General features: G+C 41.7%; 1 protein-coding gene across 5 annotated transcripts in view; it reads left to right on the top strand.

Annotated features, from left to right (window-relative positions):
* SEMA5B (semaphorin 5B) overlaps positions 1–25,065 on the top strand; it is a 208,555-nt gene that overhangs the window by 28,098 nt on the left and 155,392 nt on the right. The gene's annotated exons all lie outside the window — the stretch shown is intronic.

The following is a 25,065-nucleotide window of genomic DNA, read 5'->3' as shown; positions in this document are numbered from 1 at the left end:
CTATTTTGTTACAATTGATTGGGACAATCTGTCATAATCCAGTTTTGGTGTGTAATGGGGGAAGGAGATGAGCATTTCCAGAGGGTGACTCACCAGAAGGGCCTTCCCACACGTGGCAAGAGCTGACCTTTGGGACTGCTGGTCTCCTCCCGCTGATGTACCAAGTGCCTTGGTGCCTAGGCTAGCCCAGCTTTCAGGTGAATAAAGTAGGGGGAGATGAATCTCTGCCTACGTTTCAATCACATCTTTTATATTTGGTAAAGCATTTAAAAATAGCCTTTTTTTAGCATCTTTCAATCTGTAGATGGTAGAGTTAGATCCTTAGCCAGCATAAATGAGATAAACTTCAGTGCTAAGAGCTGAGTTTGCCGGAGTAACTTCTGCTTTGCTCCAGTTCAAGCGGTTTCAAATCTCCATGGAGTTTTTTGTGGCTGTTCTGGTAGTACCTCTAAGTTTAGTACCTAAACTTCAGCAAAAGGATAGAAAGAGGCTACATGGTATATGAGGTAAACCTGATTTCATATGATACCTTATGATTTGGATAAAGTGCTTTTAAATTCCCGACATCTGGCAGCACTGCCCTCTCAAAGTGTAGCAGAGGAATAATCCTTTCAAATCAACTCTGCTGGAGAGTGAAACGTTTTTCACCAGCCTAGTTTAAGAATCATATCTGAGCCTTTCACTGCTAACTGGTTCAGCACAAACAAACAGTGCACACAGGATGTAGCCATTTCAGCAGTTTCCCTCGAACTTGCAGTACATTTTAATTTATTTTCTAGGGGTTTTTTTGAACAAGTTTTTTTTTACATAGAAGGAAAAATGTGTGGTTGAATCATAAAGCTAGATAAAGAATTGTGAGCCTGTGTTGGACTGAGGTCCTTTTCAGCCAAATAATGACTTTATCTGCTTATAATGGAAGAATTGAAAAAGATGTGGGAAAGGAAGACTGAAACACACTTGGGAGCCTATATTTCAGCAATGTGAGGGAGGCTGACCATTAATATGGGAATCAATAACCCTCCAAAGCCACCTCTTTTGAGCAGCTGCAGTAGGAACTGGCAGTTCGGAATGCACAGACTAATTCTGTTTCAGAGCAGCTAAAATTAAATGTTTGTTACAGCTTTATGTACATACCCTCTCAGCAGGAGCCGTTTTCCTTCCCTTTAGGCGAACTCAGAAGAGGAAGAATATTTAACAGCCTCGAACTACCCAGTCTGTGTGCCATATGTATACGCCACTGAGCCATGCCTGTGTTGTCAGTGTTTAGACTCTTCCTGAAAGGTGGAATCTGGCTGGTTGCTAGCAGTCCATGTCCTTAGAGGCACTGGAGCAAAATGCTAATGTTGATCAGAAAGAGAAGGTCTGAAATTGTAAGCAAATAGAGAAGATCCATCATGCGTTTTCACAGATGATAAAAGGCTGAAAGTGGCAGTCTGCTTATCAAATAACTAGATTTATTGAAATAGCCTGTGCTCTCATTAAATGGTTTGCTTTTTATGTTTTTGTTTTATTTCATCTTACTGAGGATGTCTGGTTTTTTTTTCAAACCTACTATTGTTGCTGTGGAAAACTGGCTAATGTAGACCATTTCTTTTGTTAATGCTTAAAGGAAGAGTGGACTGCAGTGTTCTCTTTTAACTGACATAGCGGGCCCTTAGAACAGAGATGGTCCCTGTCACGAAATCTGAGCTTCCTGGAAAACAAATCACAAAATTAATGTTATAATTATAAGTTTGTTCCTTGCAAGATGATAGTGCTAGTGAAAGTGTGGCTACACATTTCATTTGGTGTAAGCGTAGTGCTGTCAGCTATGCTCAGAGAAGGAGGTAGAATTGATCATTTTTAATCACTAGAGAGAAATGAAATGCAGAAACAAAAATGTTGCTAGCATGATATGGCATCTCTGTGCTGAAAGGACCATTCCTTTCCTGGCTTAGCAAGGTATTGCATTTTGTGTTTTTGTTCCTGGGGGAACAAGCCACTACTTTCCTCCTTTTCGGAAAACATTTGTAAGATGAGAAGTGGAATATTAATAATTGAAAATGCAAGTTGCAATAATGCCATTTGCATAAGGATATTTCTTGACCCATGGAGGATATTCACTGTTTGTTGGAGAAAAGATTAGCAGAGGAACTGTGGGAGCCTGATGGATCTAAAAGGCTACCTGGCAATAAACTTATTTCTGAAGTGAATCTTAATGTGGTTCCCAAGACTGGAATTCTCTATTTGTAGCCTGCTCTTTTTTTCTGGAGGACCTGAGGCACTGTCAAGAGAATCAATATCCCCCCGCACTGGGTGTGGTGGCAATAAGCAGATATTAACATGGAGAGAGGGTTTGTTAACAAAGGACTTGGAAACAGATCCTTCCTCCTGCAGAATTTGCTTTGTGAAGCTTAGCAGTGACCTTCACTGAGAAAGTCCTCCAAAGACATGTTAATGATGAACCACATGGAATTTGGCAGCTGGGGTTAAGACTGGGTTGACTCCACTGATATTTTAACCTATAGCTTCAGGAATTGTGGTGGTTTTTTGTTCGGGCTTTTTGAGGTGTTGTTTGTTAAGCCAGATGCTTATGCTGCAGAGCCATCCTTCCATGCTGTTTTCAATGCCAGCGGTACCGAAACATTACTCATAAAGTGCGCACACTGTTACGATTCGTGACTTTAACTCTTAGCATATTTATAGGCCTCATTTCCATTTTTTGTGGTCTCATTAATGGAGCAGCAATAATAAATTGAAATGTTAATGGAGGATCATTTCACCAACAGCAGAAGGTATTAAAGAACTTGATAAGATAGTTGAAAGGAAAATAACTTTTTAGTAGTGTAATTTTTTAACCACTGCCCCTGATTGTCTCTTTCTAAACATGTGTAATTAGGGCAGTCTTGAAATTGAGAACATAATTTCAGATGGACAATTTTTAAATCAGCTTTCTGGATACCTTGCATGGGAGATGGACCATTTGTAGAAATTCCAGTGGGGACAGCCATTCTGGAAGTTGAAGCATGAGCAGACTTTGCTGTGGTCATGGTGGTAGAGATAGAAACCCAGAAAGCACCTTTTGTCTATGTGAGTTAATGCCCTTCATTAACAGAGTGTGAAAAAGTGGTCCTTCTTGTATAAAGTGGGCAGTTCACATCCTGTTGTGAAATACTTGGAGACAGTGTTAAGGTGTGGTCTCATATGGGACTTAAATTCCCCAACAGATGAGAGAATTGTACCTCAGAGTCTCTTGGTGGCACTGTACCTCACTTTTCCCACTGGTAAAGCGGAGGGCTTTGAGTTAGTAGAACACAGTAGGATTTTAAGGCTTGGTCATTTAGTATCTGTGGAGAGTTAGTATCTCCTGAGGGAGAGGAGTTACACTGTGGGGCAATCCTCAGCTGGAAGTAAATGGTACCAGACACCATCCAGGACCTTCCCCAGCGCCATGTTGTTGAAGACCTCTGTGCTGAAATTAGTTACAGCCACAAAGACATTTCTATATGCATGTTTAGAAGTTGAAGGCTAAAACTTGTAAAACATTTGAAGTAAATTTGCATTCTGGCCCCTGGTCAGAGCATCTGTTTGAGTCTTTTGCTGCTTAGTTCCAGAAAGTTTGTTCCCAGTGAGTTTTCATCTCTCTGAGCAGATGCATTAATGCTTTTTGGACTTTGCTTACCCACAAATATAGCAGAAGCTTTGAAGTGGATTGGCAACTTTTCACCACCCTTCTTTCTCTTTTTTTTTTTTTTAAATAATAGGTTTAAAGGTACTAGAGTGGATCAAGAATTGCATGTTTGAACTGTTTGTTTCCTGCAAGAAAAGAGATTGGCATTTAAATGTGTCATTCAAGCTAATCATCTCATAATCAGGAGTCTGGTGACCTAGAAACTTAATCTAGTCTTGTGAGTGCAAGTATCTGCAACTTTTTAAAGAAAATACAAAAATATTATTTTCAAATGAGACATGATTGGTCTAATTCTCTCTTTTTTTTTTTTGTAGATACCATTAATTTGAAAATTAATGTGAGGTGCCATTGTCTTGCTTCTGTGCAGGCAAACTGTGTGAGCACTAGCCCACTGAGCTAAGCTGAAGGTGAGCAAGTACTTATGAAAGTGGACAGATAAATGCCAATGGAAGGCCATTTGAAACAGGAAGGAAAAAAAAAAGGGAAGGTTATTTGTCTAGCCTTATTGGGAAATAATCAGAAAAGTGACTGGAAGCATTATATTTCATTTTTTCTTGCTTAGGTCTTGATTCAAAACTCACCAAAATGAGTGGGAAACTTTCCATGGTGTGCTTGATTTCAGGCTGGGATGCCCAGTCCTCACTTACTCTATCTCCCTGAAACAAATTGATAAGGACTTCGAGCAAATAAAGATATTTTCAACAACCAGTACTATCAACAGTACCTGGCAGTGGCAAGGCAAACTCATATGTTGTGGCTGTAATGACTCTTCGACATGTAGAGAGGAAAACACTTGCTTTGGATATGGATATGGATCTAACCCAATCACGTGGCATGGGGTTATGTGTGCAATAAGGTGTCATTTTTAGATAGACAAGTGACCTTGAAATGCTTATAATAGTTTGTTGCATCGTCATCTTTTAAACTTCTTACTCTTTGGCTTTATTTCAGTTGTGTTTAATTTTCCCCCTGGTATTTTATGTCTTAAAAAATTAAGTGTGTGCAGATTTGGTTTGGGAATGGAGGTGGAGCACAGCTGGTGGAGTGGAGGAGCAGGGAGGGAGATCTTTTTAAAGCAGCTAAACTTGTAGCCAAAAAAGATACTGCATTTATAATGTTCCCATTCTTCTCAATACTTAACAAGAAAAATGATTGTGTGTGTGTGACGTGAATATTCAGCACAGAGCTTTGGTAGCTGACCGCTCTCTTTTCACAGCCATCCAACCGCACACACATTCCTAGGGGATTACCTCACTGCCAGCGCTCCTCAAAGTGTGGGATATGCCGAAGCCAACCAACTGCAAAGCTCCTTTCTCATCACTGTGGTGCTGATTTTAGGCAATGACCTTTAAAACCACAAATCTAACCCTACATCTACCCCCAAAAAGATTTTTCATCTGTTAGCTAAATGGGAGAGATGCTGGAAGTGGAGATAGGGTAGAGTCTGTAGGTTACGTGTAGAAATTCCTCTCCAAGCTTTCCACTCCCCTTTGGTTCTAAACACTCAATAACTTTCCAGCCAGAGAATGTTTGTCCCTTCCTTCTCTCTCTCTTTTTTTGTGTTCTTCCCTTGTTTTGCATATTCTGACAACACTGTTTACTTCAGCCTGCAGCTCCCACTGCTTTGTGTGCTTTCTCTCCATCTCACAATTGCACAAATAAATCACTGAGGAAAATTTGCATTTGATGGGAATTTTTAGGTGATATTAAGTTTTATGGGAGGAATATAATGTATGTGAGTTGGCCTAATTAAACTGAATTTTCATTTGTGACACAGAGGTCTTTATCTGTACAAAGCTATTTTTGTCTTTCATCTTTTTTGCTATTAAACATGCCAGTGGATTTGAAAACCCGTGGATGACAGGTCTCAGAAAGTATCGTCTCTCTTGTAGCAAAATATCTGCTTATGCCAAGTGAAGCAAATCAGCATCATCAAAGAACTGAACAGTTAATTTATGCCAGCAATTTCTGAATGCCAGGAGGACGGAGTCCGAGGCCCATATATGTTGTAGCACCCTCTAGTCGCTCTGTTGGTGACTTGCGTTGCTCTAGAGGAGAGATAAGTCTGGCAAAGTTGTTTAGATCAAGGGAAAGTTGATTAAAAGTTTTTCCAGAGTTTCTGTGCCCTGATAGACTACATAGGTTGAAAGTGGCTTCCTTCCCCCTCCCAAACAGTGGTGTGTGCCCTGGAGCCCTGCTGGATTTGGCTTTGGTGAGCACAAGGTTTCTCTTGCCTCTGCCAGTCCTGCTTGTCAAGTGGGGCACAGTCCACAATGTGATTGCTGGGGCTGTGGGCACACACTGCCTGTTCTGCCACACAGGTTGGGGTTGTAACACCTGCACAGCGGGGGGAACACATGGGAAATTCATCCCATTGGCTGCTGCAGCTTTGTTTCAGAGACATGAGGAACCAGCCTCCCAATTCCCATTTTCACCTTGTTCTTAAATACCTGAATTGAAGGGAAGAAATGGCATTATACCCTGGGTCACACATCCATCTAGAGCATGCTTAAAGCATACCACTGAACAGGAACTTGGTCTGTGATATTTCTCCCTCCATGAGCTTCAGGAAGGGCTGTAAACCTTCTGCAGGATTCCCAGACCTGACCTGCCAGAGCACAGGTACTTGAGAGAGCTCCATACAAGTTCTGTGTTTTTGACTTTTTCTGGAACAGGACTGGCAAAGTGTAACTTGAGATTGTCACACTGATTAATACTAATAATGCTGGTGCAGCTCCCCAAAGTGCATGAAGGACTGATCAAAGTGCTAGTTCCAATTTATTTTTCAGGCCAAAGATTTCCACACTTGCACAGCTCTCTTCGTTGCCATTTTCCGTGCAAGGGGTCTGCGTGCCCCTGAGACTGATAGAGCATCTGCTGCTCTGTGAAGACAAAGATAAACTGGCTCATGGTGTGTTGTCATTTCGCTTGCTCTTCAGCATAAGAACAAGCAATAAGAATGCATTTAAGATGTTAATGAAATTAATGAAAGCCAGATCTCGGAAACAGCTGAGATTGTTGCCTGTCTCAGGCAGATTTGTACTTCATTTCAATTACAGATGAGCCAGAACCAAAACCCTGATTAGAATTGCTCCAAATTTTGGATCCACATCTCTCAGCTTTGCAGTTTTGATCAGTTTCCAGTGTTTAATTTTCTTCCTGTTTTATTTTTACTCCAGGTGTTTTAATGTTTTCATTTTTTTCTCTGTGAAAGACTGGCCTTGGTGATGGACATGAGACCTGCGTCCCATTGGGTCTGCAAAGGCATAATTTGGTTTCAGGATGCGCTGATACACACTGGGAGAGCACGTACTAGACTTTGGGCTGATAAACACTTCTGTGCCATCTATGCAGGCAGGGGGCTGCCCCTACTGGCATTCTGGCAGCTCAGTAAGGCACAGTCCCTGGGAAGTCCTCCTTCCATTAAATGGCAGATATCTTTCTCAGTGGCCTGAAATGCCCACAACTCGTGACAAGTCCCCAGCTGCAAATCTTACTGATGGTTTGTTACCATGCCCTTACCCGTCATGCCAGATGACCCCATGGACAGTGCAGTGTGCTCAGTTTGCACGTATATAAATTCCATTGCAGAATTTATACTTTGATGGAAAAAAAGAAAGCCTCTCGGAGATGGTGTATTAATAATGAACAAATTCCGTTTTATGTCTCCTGGATATAAGGGGACCTCAGGTTTTTCCCTGGGGAGGGAGAATGGTCTGAACAGCACAGTTAGAAACCTCAGAGGCAGCAAGCATGCAGGAAAGGCTGGTTTATTATCTTTGTTCTTTCATTGCTGTCTTCAAATCCTAGGAATAGCATTACTTTGGGCCACAGGTATTGTGCAGTGCATTTTTAGGGGAGATTGAGAAAAACACCTGATCATAATACTTTAAAAACATTGATAAAAGAGGAATAGGAAAAAATAATTTACATTAAATGCTACAGTGCTTCATTTACACAATATAATAAAAAGCAAATTTTGTGATTCGAGTAATGATTGCAGGTTATTAAACTGGGCTTTAAAGGCTTTATAAATGAAAGCCTTTTAATAAGTGATGAACATGGATGATAATGCACTTGAAAATAGGGAGAATCTTCATTAAGCTTGACACATTTGTTCTCCACCCACCCACTTCCTTGTTACTTTTCTTGGTCCCTGGATCACTGTCACGAAAAATGCGCCAGTGTGACAAAGCTTTAGCTGGAATACTACATGGGAAAGCACCACCTTCCATGGCTGCCAGGGCCTGGAGAACATGACTTCTTGGTAAGAGGTTGTAACACCATGGCTTTCCACTGGTCAGAGTAGGGGTCGTGGGGCAGCTAAAGCAAGTGAGACTCCTCTTTCAGAGCCAGATTCATCACCAGATGGTTTCCATCTATGTGTGTAAGAGATCTCTCCTACGCCGATCGTTGAGAGATTGAGCGGAGCGCTCACTGAGACACTGCTCTCCCTGGACAGACTTTCAGTTAGAAAATTGGCAGCTGGTGATGCTACAGGCGTGGGGCTGAGAGGCAGAGCAGGGCTGGGCTTCATTAGGGCCTGATTCAGAGCACAGCAACATCAATGGGTGTCTTCCTACCAGCTTGAAGGATCTCAGCTGGGCAGTGCTAGAGTGACAAACTTTGAGAATCATTTCACTGCTTCTTTGTCTTTGCAAGGGTTAGTTCTGATTGGCATCAGATTGTTGCTGAGCCGTGCAGCAGATGGTAGAACTTTCCTTCTCTTGACCCATAATAAACTGATATTGGTGTAAGGGAAACTGACCCTGTAGGTACTGCCTTTTGATTAGATATCTGAGAGTCGTAAAAAACTTCCTGTCATGAGGGTGAACATATCAGACAGCCCTGCCCAACTGCAGTTTTGGATAACTTAATTTTACCTGCTCAACTTCCCTCCTCATTTCAGTGGAATATTCTGCTCTATTTTGCCTAAATTATTAAAGACTGATGAGGTTTCCAACCTCACAGTGGCTGCATTTCAGTGATGGATGAATTGATTCTTGTGTGGATATAGTAATCAAGGCATTTTTCAGCATCTTCGGCATGAAAGGCACAATATAAACGTGAAATATTATTTTGTGCCATGCAGCTGCTCAAATCTGAAATACACATTATGTCTCGGTAATATAGACAGTGCTTAAGACTGTTAAATTAAACTATTAAAGCCTATAGAAAAAACAGAGATGACAGAGTGCAAATTAAATCTGAATTATCGTTAAATTGCTGTGCCAGTAGTTTTCAAACACATTCATAGTGACCTGGAAGAGAGCTGGGGGAGTGGAATGACATTCACACCTCTTAATTGGAGTCATTATCCGATCTTTGTTATCATGCTGCCCACAACAAGGGCATCGCTGGGACACCAGTGACAAGGAGGGCAGAAGGATGCCTGTGGACCACAAGGGATACATAGGGATGTTTTGAATGTCCTGCCATCTCTCGATTTAAATCCAGGACATGGCCAGGCAGTCACTTTGTCAGATATATAGTTTTTAAAGTCAGTAAAGGACTGCAGGTTCTTTTCTGTGCAGGGTGACTGAGGTAGGAGCATGGGGGAGAAGGGGGTCATAGTGCATGGTTGGGTTGTGTTTGTGAGAAATGTTGGTGTCCCAAGGACATGTCGTTCCTTCCTCCCCACTTCTCTTCCCTGCTAATACCCAGGCTCAGTGAGGGCCTTGCTGGACCGGGGCTTGTAATAATTCCAGCTATGGGCCTTCAGGGACTATTAGGTGGGAAAGGAGCTTTGTAAGTTATCTAAATGATCTGTCTGCCAAAATATGAGTGCACCTGATAGTATGTTCTCGGGTGCTTTTTCTGGTTCATTTATATCCAGTTGCAAGTGATGAAATTTTCAGAACTTCCTTTGGAAGTTTATCCCTGCCCCATTCTTTAATAAACACTCCACAGTGCATTTTAAAATTAAGATTTTGCCTTTGTTTTCCTCAAGTCATTACTCATGACAGGTGCTCCGTGTACTTCTGAAAATCACTTTCCATCCTTAATCTTTACAAGTCCTTGCAGGCATGTAGGTATCTGTTTATTGTGAGTCAGCCTGATGCCAATCCATCAGTTTGCTTCTTGGAGGACTTTCATGACAGCAGGTGATTAATTTTCAAAGCAGATTCAACCTTTAATCTGCAGAAAAAAAAAACAAACTTTCCCGCGCTCCTTTGCTGATTGAATCTGGAAATGAATGAATGATACCTGACTCCAGTGTGTTTCTAAGCTAGTTTTCATTAAATATAATTGGTCAGTGCTGATCATCAAAAGTGTCTTGAAGATTGTCCTACGTATGTATATGGTACTAAAGTCAGAATGAGCTCAGTGATCGATATTCATTCAACATCTTAAACTGCTCAACAATATTAAATGGATTTTCCCAATGTCCCTGCAAAGCGGGGAAATAATGTAACTCTTGAGGAAGAATATTAAAGTAGAGAGGATAAATGCTATGTCCAAGCAATGCTGAGCAGCTCCTGACTTGTATCTTTGTACTTGTCATCCTGCTATTTGTCACCATCAACCAATGCAGTTAAAGCTGGAGAAAACTCCCAAGGATGGCCGAGAAAAGCCAAAAATTGACAGAAGTGGAGGAAACATCTTAAAGTGAGTTCCCTTGTATGTGCTTTTGTATTCCCAGATATGTCAGTGGCTAAGCTGGGACTAAACCTGAGTGCACACACAACCGTAGTTCTGAGTATAGTTTAGTTGTTATCTGGGTGGTTTATTAGTTATTGGGCTCCTGTACGAATGATGGGAACACTGATCTCTATCCTTAAGTCCATCTCTTGCTATACTGCTAAAATATATTTCCTATTTCAAGCATGGGACTGAGCCTCAGTCTGTGAGAAGCTAAGCTCATATGCAAATCATTTTACATTCTGCTGCACTATAAAAATCATACTAATTTTATATACATATACAGTTAGCTCAGTAATGGCTAAAGATCTGTGTTCCCCCCTAGACTTACTGTAGGAAATCTCTTCAATTTCCCTGCTGCAAAATGAGAGAGTAACTAACAGTGTATTTAATTTAGTTATTTAAGGCCGAGCCTGCTACGGGACATTTCTCTGTGGCTATGACTTCTTGGGAGATTTGAATGAATGACCAAGAAGAATCTGAATCACCCAGTCATGCAAATTAAACTATTTCAATAATATGAGGGCTACTTTTCCTGATCCATAGTAATTGATGAGGCTCATTATATGTTAATATCACTCCTTTTTTTTAATCTTACATGTAATTCACTACAGTGTTTCAATGTGAAGGTATAATTAAGATTCAGATGGCAATTTCATTCTAGACTGCTCTCTACACTTGCTTCAATAAAAATTAAAATTTGGATGCTATTTTCTCTAGAGGCAGAAAAAAATATTCTTTTTGATACTTCAGATATAAATCCACTCAGCCACTGCTGAGTTTTCTAATTGTGAAAAAAATGCAAAGTACTACCTCTTCCAGGCAAGGACTGCTTCTCTGCCCACTCCATGGTTTGGTGCCCCAGCTGAAGATCTTGTGTTCAGTGCAGCAGCCAGGGCTTAGTTTCTAAGTGCTTAAAAACTCTTGACTTTCTCATCAGCTGTGACCAGTGACCAGTTCCTCCATCTATGTTAACATTAACTATCAGTGTTCATGGCGCTGGTGGTACAGCAGCCAGGCACTCTAAGATCTGCATCACCAAGCAGTTGAGGCGCACATCTGTAGGTGAACCCACATGAAATTTCATTGCAATTTTATTTTGCACATTAGGGGTTTATGTGGGGCTTCAGGTGGACAAAAAAGGCTTCCCAGTGAGAGCTGGAGAGGCACACGTGTGTCTGTGTCCTTGTGGTGTGTCACTGCTTTGCGCTGATACTCTTTACCACCAGGCTCTGGCTGTATGTGGGATTTGATGGCTGCCTACCAGTTGACTACACAAATGAGTTTGTGCCGGGGATGCAGCTCACTGTTGACAGAAACACTTTGGAATGTAGCATATGAAAAGAGCAAAACAAAATGTTTCTGTAATATCAGGAAAAGACAAATGTGGGTGTACATGAAAACATCCCAGAGAGCCTGCTGACACGGGCAGGGAAGGGGGGAGGTGGGAGTTCCTGTGCTTTTGTAAAGCGAGTAAAATAGTCACCACCTGGTAGTGGGAATTTCTGAAGTGGATGACAAAAATCTCATAATTTTTTTTATAGCAACTGTTTTTTGGAAGCGACCATTTTGTTGCTGTTTTGTGTAGGCTGACATCAGGTGCTTTATGAACCCGCTTCAGAGGCTTTCTGTACTGGCTTCTTGAAGAGAGGGGGGCTGTGTGTTTGGAGCACTAACCTTGTGTGGGGTGAGCTGCAGCTCTAGGCAGCAGTGGTGCCCAGCAGGGTACACTAGGTCCTTTCTCTGCCCAAAGGGAGGTGTACATTTTATAGCACTGTCAGTGCCCACAGGGATTCATAGGCTGTAATGTACACAAATAGTCCCACCAAAGCCATGCAGCCTCCGTGGGGGTAGAAGAAGAGCAGTAGAGGAGAGACTGCCTGTGGTGGCAGCTGTAGCCACCAGGGTGGGGAGTGGGCCAAAATTCCACCTCCACCTCACTGCTGGAGTGGATGGGACAATGTACAAACGTTTTTCAATGAGATAAGTTCTGGGGGCTCTATAAGAGCCAGAGTGATCATCATCCTGCTCTACAGTGGGGAGAACTAAGCAAAATCACGGAGTGGGTTTCTGACTCAGTTTCCCCTCCTGTAAGCTGGAAGAAATCTTTCCTAAAGATGCTGTAAAAATAGTTATGTTACATAGATGCTGTGGTGTGAGGGATCGTGTGAGTCCTTCAGAGAGACAGCTTGCTGTCTGACAGCTGCTTTAAAGATGTAAAAAGGAATGCAAAGGTTTGGCTTCACTTTGCGCCATGTGGAAAAGCAGGATGTGTCTTTCAAAAAAGGAATTTATCACAGCATTGTAGTTCTGAAAGACTGCAAGTATTCTAGGTCCTGTTCTCCCCGGGTGTAATTGCAGCTCCTGTGCCAGGCTCTCCTAATAGTGGGGATTTGGGGTTGCCTGTCCATGCAGGTAGCTACACTGGATGTGTGTTGTTTCTGTGCCATGTGTTGTACTGTAATGTGAGTTTTGGAACTGAGCCTGTTTTTAATAAATTGTACCTTTTCCTCAACTGCTTCCCGTCTAAATACAATGTGTTCACCCAAAAATGAGCAACCATCACAGCAGCTGTCAGTGGATTTTCGTATGTTCTCAGCAAAGACCCTCTGAGGAATTTCCTTATTAAACAGACAAGCTATCAAAAGCACCTCTTCCTGCCAAAAAGGGCAAAAAGCACAGAGAACCGAATGAATGTTCAGTGAAATTGTTGCAGTTTAATGAGGTCGAGCCTTGGAAGGAGATCTTTCCTGACTCATGCCTGCTGCAAGGAGACTCAAAATAATAAGTGAAAGTCTTGAACATAAAACCTTTATCATCTTTGTTTTGACCCTTTCAGAACATACCAGTACTTTTGACACATTTCTGATGGATGCTGTTGCCCCTAAAGCTGAGCTGGGCTGGGGGGTGTTTGTAGGGCATCACGTGCAGTGAGGTCTTGGCTTCTCATGGACAAACCCTAATCAGGGAGGCTGGGGAATGTTGTTTCAGTTTCAGTCATATTTCAGACTTGATCTTGAGGAGGGAAAGTACTGACCTCAGTTGTAAGAAAACAAGTGTGTCACCAGGTGTGTATGTAACTTTTGGTGATTGAGTAAAACAGACCAGGACTCTCCAGCCTGGAAAGGAGATGGACCAAGTGGGCATGTGGTGGTGATCCAGCAGATGCAAGGGGGTGTGGAAGCAAGCAAGGAAGGGGGAAAAGAGGTAGCTTCAGACATCCTGAAGTCACTGTTTTGCTTGCTGTGCTGTTTTATGGCTAATTCTAAAGTAGCATTGGTTCGATAGTGGTGTTGGATGGAAAGCTATGAGAAGATCAGGACAAGTGGTGATAGTGGAGGAATTGACCTAAAAAAGTGATAGGACAAGGCTTGATTGAAGCAGTAGAAAAGCAGAACCTGGATTTTTGTAAAGAAAGAAGGAAAATGATCTTATTTGAAACAGAGGGTGATGTTAAAGAGAAATACTGTGTCTGAGAGGCAGACGAATTGATCACATAAATTAAGACTGTTCATTTCAGTGATAGCACAGAAATGTGCTGTCTGCTTTTGTTCCATCTCAACCTGGGTTTGGCCATTTTTATTCCAAGTCACTGCCAGAAGGTGTCCTTTAATGCTGCCCTCCTGTACTGAATTCAGGAGAAGGGCTCCTTACCGGATCTAAGTCTTTCCATTATCTTATTTCTTTCCTAAGGGAGCAAAATTGATTCCCAATAAAGCAGCTGGTTGATTTTTAAGATTCCAGACCTGCCTATTTGTTTGATCTTTTGGTTTTGCATTTAACTGGTTGCTCACTCTGTCCTGCCTCTAAATGACTTTCACCCGGTCCACGAGCACGGACTGCAGCTCTGTGTCCAGGATATCGCACACTACACCACTTCTCCAGGGACTCCCACCACATTGTTGGTTATGAAAGCTAATGAAAAGTGCTGTTTCTCCTTTTTCTTCAGTGGTTTTGATTTTTATTCATTTTGTCCCTGCCTGTCAGGACTGGATGAGTGGAAAGGAAGGGGGAGTCATTGAAGCTCTTTCATCACAGACCCTGAGCACGCTCTGCTTCACTCTTCCCTTATTCCCAGGAGTAAATTACCACTTTTTTCATACCCTTGAATTTTCTTTATGCTTGTTTTTTACCCTTGTTGCCTTGACTCCTTCTTTTGGCTCTGAGAGCCTCATCTTTGAGGCATTTCCTATTTTAGTGAGTATGTTTGGCAGTAATTAACATTGGAGCATGGTCCAGGCCAACAGTGCAATACATACCTTTATATTTCTTACTTATTTCTGATTAATGTTCACACACTCAAGCCAGTCAGTTTCAAAGTTAAAACCTTTTTTTATCTGTTTCTGACCACTGCAAACTTTTCCTTTTATGTAGAGGAGAAAAGATCTTTTCCTCGTGCTTTTTAAGGGGATACAGTAGGGATGAGGAGGCTGGGTTAGGAAGCTGGCTGGTAACTTTGACCATTATACACTGGGTTGAATAGGACAGAGTCTGTTCTCCAGAGTTGCTTTGGTTGTGCAGCACTAGGCATTTGTTTGTGAATGACGCAAGTAGTGTGCAGATGAAAAAGTAAGCATAGCTGTGTCTGGTATCCAGCATTACTTTTTAATACCTTTCTGAAGATAGCTTTTATTCAGCGGGAAGTTGGTTATTTGACACACCGTATCGTTCTTCTGGGTAGTACATCCCTGTAGGATTCCAGAAGGCTACTGGCACAACAATTAAGGGTGCATATTTTAAGCAGTGCTTTTCGACAGATGCAGATAAAACTGGCAGTCATTCTCTCCATCATTCTCTCCGGTGCACTGCCAGTGGCAGTATCCAATATCAAATGCTACAGGGAAGATGCAAGAAACTACATTGTGCTATAAAGGAGTTTCCTCTCACTCACAGCCATCAGAGCTGGCTGGTGCCCTGAAGTGTGCTAATGTTGTTCATATAGGGATTTTTAGCTTGTGAGTGATCTTAGGAGTTAGCTGTTGATTTTACAGAGCAGAGCAGTGATGGAAGCAAAGGTAGGTAGAGCAGTATGGCTTGGGGCAAGTGTGGAGCCAAGGATGGTCAGGATAAATTGAAATAGTGCAGTGGAAATTCTTGATTTTCATTACTTTTATCACTTACAGTTTAGTCCTTTCTTTCACCTGGATAAATTAAGAAAATCACTTACTCAAGTCCATAGGCAAATATTACAGTAATTTTCTCAGAATTAAAATAAGGCTTTCTAATGAGTTTTTATGGTCTATCATCCAGCAGCAAAGACTTGTAGAACTTGAATGAAAAATAAGTGTGCTTTTTTCCTCATTACTTAATTAGCCAAACTCTGCTTTCACTTTTAACTGTTGTTATATGTTTGAGTGACTGGGATTTTGCTCTTTCCTCATATACTTGAGTCAGCAGAGTGATCACTCAGTTTTGACCCAATAACCATGTAGGAGATGGGGCCACTTGACTTCCTGTAATTTCTTGACCCACCACCTGTTGAAGAGAGAATTAACACAGAATTGATACAGATGATTTGGCTATAACATCTCAACGTATCAGCATCAGCCTGAAATATCCTGCCTGGAGAATGTCAGACATAAGCATTGCCAGCCCTGACATCACCTGCCTTGGGAGGCTGCGCCGTATTGTTCTGGCAGGTGCTTCCCAGTAACAAAGAGAGATTAAATATCCCAAAGAATTTTACTCAGCTGTGTAAAAAATTATTAAAAAGAACTTTCAAATAAAGTTTGTGTGTTTCTTGCTCTCTGGCTGTGCACTGCTGGCTCATTTCGGAGGTGTGGGAGGCATAGGCACTGGCATGGTGTGGTGGCAAGACTCCACTCCTGCAATTTTAAGAGGGCATTTGTTGGAGAAAGGTCCACACAAGCTGCAGAATTGCAGCAGCTTTAGCTGTGGTTATGTGGATAAATATATTTTCATCCAGCACTATCAGCAGAGTGCAACTGAGTAGGACTGCAAATTGTCGAGTCCGTTGTCCTGTGGTGTAGCGGGCAATTTCACACTGCTGCCCTCAGGGGCACAGCAGACATTGCTGCCCAGGCAGGTTTGCAGGCACCACCATTCCACCTCCTGCTCTCCTCAGGAAGAAATCAACTTGACTTTGTGTGTTTGGATTTTTCTCTTCTGTTTTAAAGCTTCAGCACATCTCCAGTTTTTGTATACAAAATAGTCCCCTGTAGAAAACTCCGTTAGCACAGACAGTGCTTGTTGCCTTCTACTTTGAGCTCTTATATTCTGGTTTTCTGAGAACTTTGCCATTCGGAGTGTCCACATCAGTAAGGCAGCTCTGAGTGGCTGTTGGGAGGTTTCAATTACATTTGCACCCCAGAGGGACACAGCAGTGACCTGTGCTGAATTTCCTGAATTTGGTGGCTGACCTGTGCTGATGTCCATGCTGTCCCAGCTCAGCTGCTTTCCTTTCCTGATGTAGCTCAATGAGAGCTGGTCCACTTTTGTCTACACTGTGCTGCAAATACTCCTGCAGTTGCATTAGAGTCTGTGATGATGATATCACCTATTTTGGTGCTTAAAAAAAATTAAAAAGATGACTTTAAAAAAAGATTAAAAGGAAAGAACAGAGAAGGGAAGTAAAAAGAACATACCTAGGTCAGCTGCATGCAGAGTGTTTCACCATTCTTGGGAGATAATGGCAAATCTTTCTTTAATCTGCAGTTCCAAGCTGCTGAATTGCTCTGGGATCTCTGATTTATCCAAATATCCTCTCTTACACTGAAATCAGACTCTTGATGTTGCCTATAACTCTTCTTAGAGCTGCAAATCCTAAATCAGTTTAGCATTTCATCTGTTGTCTTTACTCCTTTGAATAGAAATAATGGCAAGAAGATAGAGGGATAAAGAAAAACACCAGTGGGAAGTAGAATCAAATCTGACTGATGAAATATAATGTTGTTAAGCCACAGATGTTAAGTACCTTTAACTGATTCTTGACATATTCTTCCAAAGGGTCGTCTCCTGTGACCCTCACAGGAAGAGCCATCGGGATGCGCATGTGGCAAGTCTATGCAAATCAGAAGCAAAACATTTGCCCGTAAGACTTATAAGGAGCTTTTCAGTTAGACAGTGGTGGTGTAAATGCCAGCCTGATCTGATCTATTAGTGTAGTTGAGTCTAACCTCTCTGGCCTTTTAAATGTGGGAAAACAACAGCTCTGAGTGGCTGTTGGGAGGTTTCAATTACATTTGCACCCCAGAGGGACACAGCAGTGACCTGGTGCTGATGGATTTATGAGTATGTTATCTGACAGGAAGGTGGGTTTAAAAACAAAGCTTGCAACACATGCTTAGCTATTACACTGAACTACTTTTCTTGACTTGGGCATCTCTATTTTTCTCCTCTCGTCAGGCTCAGGTAGTTCAGAGGATTCCTACCATTGAAACAAAGATTGTTTCCTCACTGATGTCCCAGAAATCAATCTAACAGTATCAAAACAAAAGTAATTTTAGATAAAAAAATGCACCAACATTTGAATCACTAGCAGGGAGAGAAATCTTTTGCTTCAGATAGTTTTTTTAAAAGCTGAGAAGATTATTTTCTCTGACTAGTCTGAGCAAGTGTTATTTCAAGTATAAAAGGACAAGTTAGATTTTTGGGAACACTTTTACATTTAAATCCTTGGAATAAACATGCTTCATTGATATATTGTCTTGCCCACATTATATCATAGGAGAGCTTGGTTTACTTAGCTGGAAGCCATAGATGATTTTTCTTGAAGGTTATGAATTGCTATCCTTATTCCTCTGGAGCCTTTTATTCTCTTTTGGGACTAACCATTAACAAGAGAAGAATTTAAATATTGATGGGAAATAATTAAAATATTTTAAATGGGATGAAAAATACACAATTGTCATGACTGTGTAAGTGTTCAAATTAAATAGTAATATTTCATCTTTCTCTAGGATGTCACAAACCTACAAGAGTACATTCCAGCTCAAAACAACTGTCCCGTGTAATGGTTTCAGTCTTACAGATGTATTCACCATTAGCCTATGTGTGAAGACTACTAAGCAGTTTTTAATTAACTTATGTCAAATGTTGCATAGCGGTACATCAACAAGAACTTACAAGAAGAACAAATCCTCATTCAGCTCAGATCAATACATGTACATAATTCATTGCACCTGTACAGAAATACCCCGCAAAGACACCTTAACTCTGACCCATGAGGCTTTGCAGACAGCAAAGTCTATTTCAATAATTATTGCAGTAACAGGGATGAATAGGAATATATCCTCAGATGCTTTTGCAAGTAGTAGCACTTAATGATGCCTGTATCTGCCTGCCTGCATTAAATTGTGTAAGTTACCTTTTGCAGACCTAGGAGCTGAACCAGGTGTTCCAGACATGTTAGCCCCAGTTCACATCCTCTTTGATCTTGTAATAGCTTGATGGAAGTGAATGGCATGGACCTGTGCTATGGATTCATCTGCAGGTACCTCTTTCTTCAGCAGACTCTAGTTTTGCCTTTTCAACTCCTCAGAGCTAGTCTACCAGGCAGTGTCAATGTGTAGCTATGTACTGTGAGTTTGGATCTTTCCAGCAGCATTATGACCCAGATATTCTCAGGCAGGTTGTGTAGCTGTGCTCTGTCTGCTGTGACTAAATTGCTGATGATACCTGTAGTACGCGTTTTAAAGACGGTGTGAGTGTATCTGCGTCTGGCTTAGGGATTCCAGGGTAGGTCAGCCCTAAAACGTGAGATGCTCCTCACTTGAGCTGGTGAGACTGCAAAACATGATTGGACTGTCCAAAGGACTGTTGAAACTTTATAAGCTATTATTTTTGTATTCCAGTAAGAACTACCCTTTGGCAAGAAAAAGGCCTCAATACTATTCACTATGTAACATTTTTGAAAACACTTCTGCTTTGCTATACTTTTGTCTTGACCATTTGCTTTTTCCTCTAGTGGAGAACAAGTGCTTGAGTCTATGACAGTCTCGACTGGTTCAGGTGTGCCTGAGTACCATCACCAAATGTCTTAGAATGGCCTGGATGCTAATACTTAGCCTGAAGCAAGTGGCTAAAGAGGTCCATAGGTGGATATTTTTTGATGAGAATTCACCTACAGTGCTGCAGCAAGAGATCTAATCTGAAGAAATGAGATCACCATGACAGACAATTATGTGGACTTTGATTCTGAGTTGCACAGAAAGTAGTTTGGCATAGCCAACAACTTTCCTGCATAGCAAAATTTTTCTCTTAGCAGTCTGTGCACGGATCAGTCAGGAACATGATGTCTACTTTCATAATTTTTCCTTATTCCTATTGCTTCTCAAGTGGTCACTGAGGTACAAGAATGAGAAAATTTAAATGTGTTAACGGCCAATAAAAAGTAGCTTTTGCATAACTCACTACTCTGACAGAGCTCTGCAGCAGCAGCAGCATTTCCAGTCCATTCTCTCTAGCTGATCCCTGTTGCCAACCCTACTATATAAAACAAACCAGCTTGGGACAAACAGGAGTGTGTAACTTATCCATCCCTGCACCTCACCAGCAATAGCCTCTTGCTGCATAAATCAATGTACTGTTTACCCGATGAGGCTCAGAATATGAAATCAGGGATTTCCACTGCTCAGTGTGGTTCCTGTTTGAAACTTGTGTGACCTCCCTGGTACTGACAGGTTAGTGGCAATAAAACATTTTACTGAGAATCTTTGGCAAGGGTGGCTTTTATTATGTGTTTTTCCTGTCTGACAGATGGTTTTTGGTAGAAGCAAGGGTAGAAATTCTCCACAGCAGTTGCAGGGAGACTTGGCCACATCCACTAGCATTAATTATAATAATTGTCCTTTGTAATTAGCTGTGTGCCAGAGATGGAGGCGCAACGTCATGTCTCTGCTGACTCCGTCTGATTGTTGGGTCCTTTTGTGGATTGCTCTCCCACAACTGGGAAACAGATTGTTTGGGCTGGAATTAGAGAGTTGTAGGTAGGCAGCAGCTGCTCTTGAGATTTTTTTATATGCTAGTTGGATGTATGAGATCAAATTGGTTTTGTTCATTTAACAGCCTGTTCAGTGGAGGAGGAAGAACAACATGAGCCCCTGTAACTGGTAACATTCTATTCTGATAGAGGCTCTGCCTTAGGTGACACTTGGGTGTATTTACAGCTCTGTAAACGATCAACTCCTATTCCCCTGCAAGTATAGGAAACGACTCTACATGTACCTACTCCTGGTGGAGAAACCTGTACTCATTGTGTGTCATACCAGCCAGTACAGGTGGCATTTGACCTGAACTCAGTGTAAGCATTTACTCAGTGAATGTAGCGCTACCGAAATTACGCAGGGATTTTCTGCCTTGTGATTTAAACCTGGAGCTGATCTCACTGTCAGGACCCTCACATTTAATATGTCAGCCTGTGTACAAAAAGAGGGTCTTTCATCCTAGCCTCACTGATGGTAAAGAACCCAGGCTTCCACATTTCTTTGGCAGGGTCCCTTGCTTTCGGGGTTAGCATGCAGATAGTCGAAAGCTTCGCAGTTTTTCCTAGAAGAATTTCATATCAGTGGGAACAAGGGACTTATCTGGTATCTCTTATACAGGAAGGAATATCTTTACTGGAAGCGTGAATATTGCAGGTGGGTTACTGCAATAACCCACATAAGTCATGTGGATAGCAAGGTTGGAATGATAGGGCTTATACTACTAAATTTTCCTCTGAAACTTAGTCCTTCGTATCATATGTAGCCAGTCATATCAAGCTACAAAGGGCAGAAGTCCTCTCTCATTCCTACGTCAGCAGAACTGTAACATTCTCCACATTTGATCGTGTCTACAGCAGTGCTCAGAATCCCTATAACCTGTTTCACCCTAAAATCTCAACCCATTTCACAAACCTTAGTAACTATGGTGTTTTGGTAAGGTGAACAGGGAATCTAAGCACCACATCTTGAAAAAGCAAGTTACTGTTCAGAAAGGTTAAAAGAACTGCCCAGACTTTGCTGAGATTCAAATCCAGAGTTCTTGCTGGCCAGTCCTGCCCCTAAACATCAGAGCTGCACCAGATGATCTGCTGATGTGATTGATGCACTTCTACTCTTGTCAGTGGTCTTGGACTGAGTTACAGCTGTGCGATCTGTCCCCTACATTGTTGTGTGCAAATTGATGTTTCATGTTCAGGGTATGGCATCAATGCAATATTGAAATGAAATCTGATTTGTGTCACACAGCCTTGACAATGTAGAAATTGCAGTGAGTGAACAGGTAACCAACCATGCCGAGCCACAGGATGGATGTTGCCCAGAGACAGTCCTATGCTGTGTGTTACAAAGCCTTGATGAACAAATTATTAAATTCTCAAAGCAAAACAAAGATACTCGACTTTATCTTGAGAAGAAATGCAAGGTGGCTGCCAACCCTGAACTGGGGAAAGAAATCTATGCTCTTTTTCTCTTTGGCCTCATGCCAAGTCAAGGCTGACTCAAGGAGTGGATTTGACTTTGTTCTGTTCGATCTGGAGATGTAGGAGCACGACAATACAGCTTATTTTGGCACCTAAATCAAAACTTTCAGAGAAAATAAGAAAATCTGTGTTTTCCTCCTGCATCAATTGCATCATGCAGACTTCAGGTTATGATACTGCATTGCATTATTAAAGCTAAATTCCAAGGGAGCAGGTGGCCCAGTGATGTTATTTCATGTCCCAAGCTGATTGGCAAATCTGTCATGTTAACATCAAGTGAGAATAAATATTGGGTGCTGCAGTCAAGAGTTTTTTTCAAAGCAGGGAGATACTGATGGTAATGGCTATTAGTGTTAAATGTTTGCATTTTTGTAAAGGACTTGACTATAGTTTGTACTAGTCACTGTACAGAGGAAAAGGAGACAGTATTTTCTTTGAAGACATTCAATTCCCAAACTATTTTGAAAGTTTGAGAGAGTTGGGACTGTTGCTTCTCTAAGGGGTGTATCTGTGTTGCAGCTTAGAGGGTTATTTCTGCCGGCTCAACTGGAGGAGAAGGCATGGATCAGAGCAGGAAATTCTTACTTGTTGCCTGTTACTATTCTGCTTACTTTAAATCAGCTCCAAATTGAAAAGAGAAATTTAAATAGAAAGAAAACCATATCCAGTGTTTTCAGTATTCAATAAAAAAACCAAAAACAACACAAGGGAAAGAATCTGCATCTCAATCTCATCGTTGCATTAAAGGAGATGTACTGAATTTGCAGAATGGCTGCAGCAAGTTGTGAATAATGTATGAAAGGGAAAAATTGCTTCCCTGTGCACAGAGAGAATGCAAACAGCTGTGCTGTTTGCTGTGTGCTGGTTGCACATATACACTGGCATCGCTGGGGACCCATGAAGAAGAATGTAGCAAATCCAGAGTTCCCAAGTTTTCCCTCCTGCTCTGGCTCAGTCCTTAAAAAAGTTTAAAATTACTTTTATTGCTTATAATCAATTTTTGTCCCTTGTCTCTTCTTTTCTGTTCTGTTGGCAACTGGCCAGTTAGAGGAGGGAAAAGGAATGAAAAACATACACAAAGAGGCCAGATAAGGAAACACAAGTTTAAATATGCTACAGCAAAGATTTTTTTCTTTTTGAAGCTCAGCCTTCTCTTTTTCAATGTTGTTGTTTATTTACTGTAGATGAGAAATCAGCATTAGTGGGCTTGGCAAAAGTCAGTGTCTTCTAGTACTACAAACCAAACCTTGATTTTTATCTCCTCTATGTTCACTCACTACCTTGAGTAGTCAATCTAGAGATCAGGTCATATCAGGAGTGACTGAGAGAACTCCGGTTCTTTAGCCTAGATTAAAGGAGTCTCCTGAAACCTATCTGCAGGGAGGTTGTAGTGAGGTGAGAGTAGGTCTCTTAACCCAACTAACAAGTGATAGGACGAGAGAAAACAGCCTTAAGCTGTGCCATGGGAGGTTTAGATTGGATATTAGGAAAAATTTCTTCACTGGGAGGGTTGTAAAGCACTGGAACAGGCTGCCCTGGAAAGTGATTGATCCCTAGAGGTGTTTAAATGACCTGTAGCTGTGGCACTTAGGAACATGTTTAGTGGTGGACTTGGCAGTGCTGGGATAACAGTTGGATGCAATGATCTTGGAGGTCTTTTCTAACCTAAAAAAGCCTAAAAACCTAACCATATGAAGTTCAATAAGGAGAGTGCTAGATTCTGCACCTGAGGTGGAACAACCCCGGATGTACAGACAGACTGGGGAATCAGATGCTGGAAAGCAGTGCCATGGAAAGGGACCTGGGGGTCCTGATCAATGGCAAGTTGAATCTGAGTCAGCAGTGCCCTGGCAGCCAGGAGGGCCAACTGTGTCTTTGAGGACATCAGGCAAAGCATTGCCAGCAGGTTGAGGGAGGGGATTGTCCCCCTCTGCTCTGCACTGGGGCAGCCCTGAATATTGTGGCAGTTTTGGGCACTACAATATAGGAAAGATATTAAGCCATTAGAGAGTGTCCAAAGGAGGGCATTGAAGGTGGTGAAGGGCCTTGAGGGGAAGATGAATGAGGAGGAGCTTAAGGGCACTTGGTCTGTTCAGGCTGGAGAAGAGGAGACTGAGGGGAGACCTCATTGCAGTTACAGCTTCCTTGTGAGGGGAAGAGGAGGAGCAGACACTGGTCTGTTCTCTGTGGTGACCAGTGACAGGACCCAAGGGAATGGCCTGTCAGAGTTTTGTCAGAGAAGGTTTGGGTTGGATATTAGAAAGAGGTTCTTCACCCAGATGGTGGTTGGGCACTGGAACAGGCTCCCCAGAAAAGTCACAGCACCAAGCCTGACAGAGTTCAAGAGGTGTCTGGATGATACTCTCGGGCACATGGTGTCGTTCCTGGGGAGGATTCTGTGAAGGGTTAAGGGTTGGACTCGATGATCCTTGTGGGTCCCTTCCAATTCAGCATATTCTGTAATTTTGTTAATGATTCTATGATTCTGTAATTTGATATGATGTTAGAATCTGTTCAAAATAAGGTTGGTGTGTCAATGCATCGCAGGTCAGACCTTCAAATTTTTTTTGTCTTGATAGTCTTGTGGTCAGAAAATGAGACCTGTGGTGAGTTACATGAGTTACAAGTAACATGAGTTACCTTTATGGTGGTGTTAAATAAGGTTTAGGGCCAGCAGGACACCAGTCTCTTCTAGAAGGTTATCTGAACTCATGTTTTTGGAAGAGAAGGGGAACAAACACAAGCCCATTAGTTACTTAGCTTTCATTCAATAATCTTTTAATTTTCTTTTTTAAGTAAGCTTTAAATCCTACAGTCTAAATTTAAACAGATGAGCGAATAGCAAAACACAGCTCAAAGAGCTGTCCCTCACTTCTAGGAGAAACTTTTCTCTGACGTGCTGAAGAAAACACAGACAATTAATCATTTTTATGCTTTCAAAGCATTGCTATGATGGTGCCAAACTTTTTCTGACAGATCTCGTCTACTTCAGTTATCTGCCACTCCAGTTTATGAGGTTTCTAGGGCAACTGTCGTCTTTGTAGTGAACCACCCAGCATACTCCCAGGATTCATAGAAGGATGCTTTTCCTTTAGCACTCCTAGATTTCAGAGCTCAGTTTCTAAAATCACAACAGCAAAATATTATTATTTATGAGAACAGGTGAATGATTTCTTGTTTTAGATTTTTGCAGACCTGATGGTCAGGAAGGCTTCAGCTTTCTCCCCATGTCAAGTGTCTTCATAGGCAAAGGGTCTTGCCCAAGAAGATTGTTGTAACTCTCTTGAACTTTTTTGGAAGTAACATTAGCTTCATTGCTCTGGAAAAATGT

Source organism: Lepidothrix coronata, unplaced genomic scaffold (genome assembly GCF_001604755.1).
Source record: "Lepidothrix coronata isolate B3197 unplaced genomic scaffold, Lepidothrix_coronata-1.0 Scaffold103, whole genome shotgun sequence".
NCBI lineage: Eukaryota > Metazoa > Chordata > Aves > Passeriformes > Pipridae > Lepidothrix > Lepidothrix coronata.
The sequence above is the reverse complement of the archived record's forward strand: the minus strand, read 5'-3'. Positions and strand labels throughout refer to the sequence as shown.